The sequence below is a fragment of the Numenius arquata genome, chromosome 1, assembly GCF_964106895.1.
Source record: "Numenius arquata chromosome 1, bNumArq3.hap1.1, whole genome shotgun sequence".
NCBI lineage: Eukaryota > Metazoa > Chordata > Aves > Charadriiformes > Scolopacidae > Numenius > Numenius arquata.
In genome coordinates, this window is record NC_133576.1 from 10,288,365 (window position 1) to 10,296,140 (window position 7,776).

The window sequence follows — 7,776 nt, forward strand, 5'->3', positions numbered from 1 at the left end:
AGAATCCCAGACTTCTGTATCAACAACCAATAGGGGCTTTTTTTTTTTTTTAACCATCTTGTATAGAAATAAATTGGTGTAAAAGGCTCCTTGAAGGTGCTGTTGCGAGCACCCTGCCCCTGTGACGTGTGTTCCTTCCCCCTGCACCAGACCACTGCAGAAGCATCTTGCTGCTGGTGAATCCCGAGCGGCTGTGCGGGCGGACGCGAGGGTAGGCACATCCCTGCCTTTGGGCAGCCTTTGCGGTTCGCACAAGGAAAATGAGGAGCTCTGCCCTCTGCATCTGCGGAGCCTGTGGCAGAAACCTTTTTCTCTGCGTTTAGTCACCAGGGTTGGCTGCAAACAGTTGGAGTGTTTTGTAGATCCATAGGTTAGGCTAGAAGAAGCTGTCTGATTTGACTCCTGCATTTTACAGGTGACATTTCAACCCATTTATCCTGTACTGAGCCCTGAGGACTAACATGTATTTGAAGTATGTGCTGACAAAATGCATTGGCTTGATTTTGAGGCACTGGGACACAGAGAATCCCTTCCATTGGTAGCCTGCTGCAAGGGCTTCATGTTCTCACTGTTCAAATACTTAAGCCCGGTTTCTCTTTTGGATCTGTTTGGCTTTGGCTTCCAGTTGCTAGTTCTGGATACATCCATCCCACTGTTTCAGGGAGCCTTAGAGCACAGTGGGGCTTTTTCCCCTGGACTGGTATTTAAACATGGTAATGTCACTTCTCAGTCCACTTTTTGACAAGCTAAATAGATGGAACTCCTTAAATCTTCCACTGTAAGGGATTTCCTCCAGCCCATGAATTATTCTTGTCTTTTCTTTCTACATCTTGTCAAATTTTTCAGTATCTTGTAAAAATGCTCCTTCCGGAATTGAGTGTTCAAGCCCCAGTGCCATGGACAAGTTCCCCCTGCCCTTTGCCTTAAGTCTGCAGAGGATCGCGTTTGCCCTTTTCTCGCAGCGTTATACGGGAGCTCACATTAGCTGCTTGTCTGGTGTGACCCTTAGATCATCCGAAGTCGCGGCTTTCCGTGGTAGCGTTTCCCCTTTTCTACAGGTATGGTCTGAGTTCTTCTTTCCTAGATACTTAGTGTGAGGTTGTATCAAAGTCCAGTTTGTGTGAATGGACCTGGCTTACTGCTGGACCAGGTCACTCACCGCTTTCCCAGTTTTGTCACCCCCAAGCTATCAGTTGTTATTTTTTTACTTTCAGGTCCAGGTTGAAAATGCTATATTGCATCTGACCTACACTAACTTGAAAAGCATCGTTCAGTGCAACTTTTTATTAGCTTCTTTTTGAGACTCGCAGGCTAGGCATTTCTTAATCCTCTTAGTATGTGATTATGTACAGTAAATCTTTTTGACTTATGGTGCTAGGTCAATGCCTTACAAAAATTTAAGTATGTTGCACCTATGCAGTCCCCTTTGTTAAACCAAATGTATAATGATGTCATCTAAGAATGAAATTAAGGTTTGGGTTTTCTTTTCTTTTCTTTTTTTTTTTTTTTCTCTACAAAAATCTGTATAACCTTTGGGTTATAGGTTTTATTTTTCATTCACAAATTCTTCATCTCAACAATTTTTCCGTAATTTTGACATTGAGTCATTTCATTTGCCTTTTGGGAATACTGTCGTGAATGTCTTAAGGTATTTCTCTAATATCCAAATTTTAATTAAAATCTGGATCGATGGGCTAGAGAGCTTGTTAGTGAACTCTTTTAGGACTCCTGTTTCTTTGCTGACTTGAAAATATACATCCCTAGTAGCTGTTGTCGAATCTCCCACTTTGATACTAAGGTACTGGATAGAAGTTGCTATTTTCATATGACTGCCACATCCTGTTTCTGAATATGGAATTGGAAGTATTTGTTGACTGATTTCCCCTGTTCTGTGTCACTCGCATTTTCAGCATTTTTATCTAGCATGGAACAGTACTATTAGTAAGATTTCTTTGTTTTTTATTCAAAGAAAGGAATGAAAGCTCCAACATCCCTTTCCTATTACCAGTAGTTTTGCTAGCCACAAAGCTTTCCTAACAGTTTTCTCTATTTTACAATGTCTAATTTATGTTGGTTGCTGTCTGGCCTTCCCCTTTTCCGTGCGTTATGTTTCCGGTTTTGGTTGGTTTTTTTTTTAATTGTTTTTTCTTGCTCACAGACTTTCTCACTGAACCCAGGATGAGCTTTTACCAAAAGTTTTCCTCTTCCTGATTGTGAAATTAGGGCTTTTTTTGGCCACATAATAAATTTTTCTGACAGAAGAGTTTCATTCACATTTTTCTGCCTTATTTCTTTTTTTCTCATGGACAACTCTTTTGCTCTCTTTGGTAATTAGCACAGATTCAGCCCAGGTTTATTACTGCTTGTGGCTCTCTTCTGCATGTCCATATTCCATATGAACAGGACAAAATTGGCAGTTGCACTCAAGTTACTATCTTGTGTGCATCACATTCTAGTCTGAAAAGTTGACTTGTTCTGGCTGCAGTGTCTTGTATTAAGAAAGCTGCAGTTTTAAAAGCTGGAAAGATGTTTCGCCAACTTTGAATTCCCTGGGGAATGGCTCACAAATTAAAATTCCTTGCAGTGTTTTTTTCATTTTATATGTTAAAGGTGCTTGAAGTCGCCTTTCTTGGTTCGAGGTGGTGTTTTCTAGTGTTTGCTATTCTTCCCCTTCTTGGTATCTGCTACCTAGCATGGGGATCCATATGTATTTAAGGCTGTACAATTCCTATTACCCGTTATTTCAAAGGTATTATTGCTTGTGTTTGTGCAGTTTGCTGCTGCTCCTGTAACTTTTAATGTTGCCCAGGAAGAAGCTAATGATTTTTCACAAAGGGACTTTCCCATCAAGTTTCAGAAATGCCACTTTATTCCAGGCCTTTTTTTTTTCTCATCAACAAGAATTTCTTCCTTCTCTGTTTACCCAGAGTTCTGTTGCTGGTGTAGAAATAATTGAAGATAGCTAACTCTCATTATCTTTGTCACTTATTTAAGTTTGGATTAGGTCTTCCTCATTGGATTCCCAAGGCTGTTTAACATACTTAAAGTGCTTCAGGTGGTTTATAAACTACAGTTGCTACCTGTGGGATGCAAAATGTAACACCTATAAAAAATTCTTCCCTGTTGAGATGAAGCCTCAGGTTCCACAGTCTGCAGCTTTTCAGCTTTGTGCTCTCAAGCAAACAATGGTTCAGTTACTTAACTCCCACTCACAAGGGTGGAAGATTCTCTAACAAGATCCCATGGTCTTCAGCTTCCTGAATTCTTCCTGAATTCAGCTTCTCTTCAGCTCCCTGAATTCTTTGACCCTGCATTTTCTTTGTGATGCCAATCTTATTTGGTTTTTGTGTGTCTGTACCTAAGAAGACTTGACAATGACTCTGGCGTTCTGTACTAGGCTGCATCTTGTATCTCTGCTGGAAGGCAGTAGCACTTTTTCTTCTTGTCCTTTACTGAATTGGTTGTCTGTTCTTAGCTGGATTTTGCAAATTATCATTTCTTTAAAAGGAAACATCACGTAGGCTGGAAATCATTTAGAAAAGTCACCCACAAACAGTAACTGAATCTCAGCCGTGACTAATGATAGTATTGCTGGTCTGTAATTCAGTTAAATCTTCAAGAAAGATTTAAGACTTTCATAATTTAAAACCTTATGGTTAATCAACCATGTCCCTTATTAGAGTTTTTTGTTGGTTATCACTGCCATTAAAACTGCCATTCTATTTTACTTTTTTTTTTTTTAATCCATAGGGTCTTGTTATGCCCGTGTTCAGTACATTAAAGTCTTCTGCTATAAGAAGTCTTTTTTTCTTTTGTAATGAATTACAAAAGACCATGATCAAGTCACTGTATTCATCTTTCCAAACAGCTAAATGAAATTGAGCTGGCTTAGGTGTCTCAAAGAAAGGCTTGGCTCCATCATGTAGTACTTAATGTATTGCTTTTCTTGTTCCTTTATGAATGACCGAGCTGTGGAGTGTTGAGTTATAAGTCTTGCTACATTAGGCCTAGACGGTTATCCTGAGCCTCCAAACTTATATTGTGATAAAAGGATATGTAGTTCTTTTAACGAGATTTTTTTTTTCTTGAAATGAAAACAAATTAGCATTATGTTTCTTTTCTTAGCTGAGTGCAACCCATATCAATCACACTGTGATTTTTGCCAAATCAGTGTTAGGTTAACTGGCGTACGGCAACGTGGATGATCCCATTTACTTCTCAAAATACTTTTCAAGTAAAAGTATTTGCTGGTCTTCTGAAACACACTCAGAGCTCCAAAGTTGTTTGGAAAAGAAAGCCCATTGCTTCCATCTGCTTGCCAGATAATTCTTTTAAAATTATTGATTGTCAGTTTCTAGCTATGCAACTTCTAGGATGTATTATTTAATGGGTAGAACTAAACATCTGCCTAAATCTCATTGGCAATAGGTAGTAATTCATTACTTCACAGATTTGTCTACATCATCCAACTTTCTTCCTAATATAGAATATAATTATGAGATTCTGCCTGTCTTCTATATTTTTATTGATTATTTTATCATCTTTATATCAACTAAAGGATATATATCATGTTTAGGGTTTTCTTCTAATATTTTGCAGGTAATGTACCTGAAAGCTGCCCAAGTTTACTAGTGCAGTTTCAGAACATAGAATGAAATTGCTCTGTACTCTTCCTTAACTACAAGATAGGTACCTGTTCAATCATCATTTCAGGTACAAAAGATTAAATTTGTGTGCATGGTTTCTTGTTTCTGTATAGTAGAACACCAAAGTACTAGAGAGATGTAGTAACTTGGTCCAACAAACATTTCGATTTCATGTAGTGTCTGTGTAATGAATGGAAAAAAAAAAAAAAACTGCAAGAAAAGAAATCATGACACCAAAGAACTAGAGTCTATGCCTAGTTTTGCTACTGCATTAGGATATGGTTTTGGAACGCGGACACAGCTATAATCTGGCGCCTTTGGCATCTTCTTTCATTTGTAAAGCTGATTAATCACCTTGGGGGCGAGTGCTGCAGATCGATTGATTGATGTTTGCGAGAATGAAGTGTGGGTACAACTAGTCTTTCCTGAAGAGAAGGAAATGCAGAGCAGGGACCTCTGAAGTGAGAATGTTAAAGAGTGAGAAGAGCTGAACGTGCACCTCTACAGCAAAAAGGGAACCAAACAAGACTTTGAAGTTGTAGGCCTCCTGCTGGGGTATGCCTAAGGATCCCTCTCAAGCATTGGCCTTTACCTTGTGGTCCTTGGACAACATTTAAGAGGTCTGTAAGGTAACTGAAAAGCTGGAGGCTTAATTTCATAGGCAGATGTTTACATTTCCAAGGGAAAATACACAGGCATCTGTAGATCAATAAAGGTTGAGAACCACTACTCTAGACTGCTTCAGCAGGCTGTTTAGCTTCCCTTTGTGAGATGCACAGCTCCTGCTCATCAGCCAGGTCCCTCATCTAATTGGGAAGCATTTGCTGGTTTAACAATAGGATGCAATTGAAGTAGCAACCTGCAGGTTGGGGGGGATGGTGTGCGGTAACCATTGGGGTTCACATATGTGGCTTTGTTACTCCAATAGTTACCTAAGTATCAATATACAAGACTGGGTGGGGATAAACATAGTCATGTACCTCTAGAGCATATTCCAGCTGGGGAAGCATTTTCCTGTAAAATGATCTGCGCCCATGCTAGGAGTTTCACTTGCAGAAGTGTTTACTCTAAAAAAAAAAATCAGAGTTTTCACCAAATAACTGCCGTGGTAACGCTCCATCTGTGGGTGAAGATGCACCTGGAACCCTGAGCAATGCGCTTCTCCATGAACCTCGCTGCCTCAGCTTTCCGAAGGAAGCAGAAATAGATAGCAAACTTCGAGATTCAGAGCTCAGGAACTAGTTTTTGCTGGATTGGAAGAGTTTCTACTGCTGTGAGGCCACACAGGTACACAAAACTGCCTCTCCCCTTTGTTTTCCAACTTCACAGTGGCAGTTAATGAAGTTAAACCTACTTTTGTACACTTTACTAAGGTTTACCACTTGGATTTTAGGCAAGTGTCTCCTCTTTTCCCTGTCTTTTGTATCAGTGGTGCCAACAAGCCCAGAGGGAGCTTGTCTTTTCACTTCAGTGGTCTAGTGTTTTGACATCTCCTTAGCCTTGGCGTGAAGGATAAGATGGGACTCCCAGATGGTTTCTTAACTGAACTGGCGATGTCCAAGAACACGTTTCTCAACATCAGCTCCATTCAGCCTGGTAGCTCCAAGCAGGATGCATTTGGGATATTCTGGCTTAGTTCTGTGACAGGGTATATAGCAAGCAGATTTTTTTTTTCGATGCAACAGCCACATCCTCGTTAATTAAGAGTGTAAGGCAATTTGTACAAGAATTTTGAAGTACTTTAAAAACAAAGTGAGGCTTAACAATAATGTTCAGCTAACCGAAGCCAGCTGCTTCACACAGGAACTGGAAATGTGTTTTGAATAATTAAAAATATGTCATAAGTAACTTAAATAACGATAGGACTGGAAAACACTGCAACTTCAGAACACAGTGGATCTCTCAATTAACCAAAAAGTGTAACAGCACGATGGCTGATCACTCAAACAGCTGCAATTCATTTTTATAAGAGCCCTTCAGTATTCATTGCAGGCTGCTGGAAGACTTAATCCCAGTATATCCATGTCAATAAAGGCATAGTGCTTTGGAAGATCTTTGGGAAGAAAGAAAAGAAACAAGTCTGGTCAATTCTCCTCAGGGCCAGAAACTAGCAGCAACAACCATCATTATACACTCTATGGGGAAAAAGCTTAACGATGTAGGTCAGTGGGTGGGAGAAAGGCAGATGAAATGTTAACATTTGCTAAACAAACCCAGTATAGGATGCTAAGTTAATGTTGACCTCTTGAAACAACGATCCTGAACACTATAGGCTTTTAAGTCTCAAAAGAAGTAAGGTAGTTTTGTCTTAGTTCCTTCACCCTGTTAACCTACCACAATTCCATACCGTGTCATGTGCAACCACTAGCAAAGGACCACCTGGGGAAAGGTTCGTGAACTCTGGGGCAAGATCTCTAACCTAGAAATGACTCGTGGTAAATGGTCAAGAAAGCGGGTCTGGCAAGACGGGGAAAAGACAGCACGCTCACATTTTTAACTTCGTTTCATTGCTTGTTTGGTTTGTTAGGTATGTTAAGCTTGTACCACTATTATTTTACAGCAAAGACAATCTCCTGTTTATAATATAGCGGCAGCTGCTTGTCGCTGGGGAGTTGTATGATGAGTTGGAAGATTCAGTGCTGTTAACAGACGGCACTTCCTCACCCAGATGACCCAACCAGGCTGCTGAAAATTATTTGAAGCCAGGAGAGCCCTCCATAGCCTCCAAAACACGAAGCTTGGTTCTTTTGGCGCAGGTATGAAAGCATCAGCTATTTATTCTCCCGCATCTCAGGGGAATCGGATCAAAGCAGCCAGCCCTGGGCCTGCTCCCTGCAGCGGGATCCGCCGCTTCCTTCCACAACCAGCACCGGAGGGGCCCGCCTTGATCCCGCCGGGCACCCTCCCTCCGTCAGCCCCGTCGCAGCCCTCAGGCGGCGGTCGGGCAGGAGGCACCCGGCCGAGCGAAGAAGCTTGTGCCCCGAGCAGCCCCGCAGAGCCCAAAATGGCGGCGGGAGCGGACCGGAAGCGCGCGGGAAGGCGGACGGAAGCGGCTTCCGCAGCCGGGCAGCGCTGCTTCCGGGGGAGGGAAGAGCCGGGGAGGGGGGGGCGCCGGCGTCCGGCTGCCGCC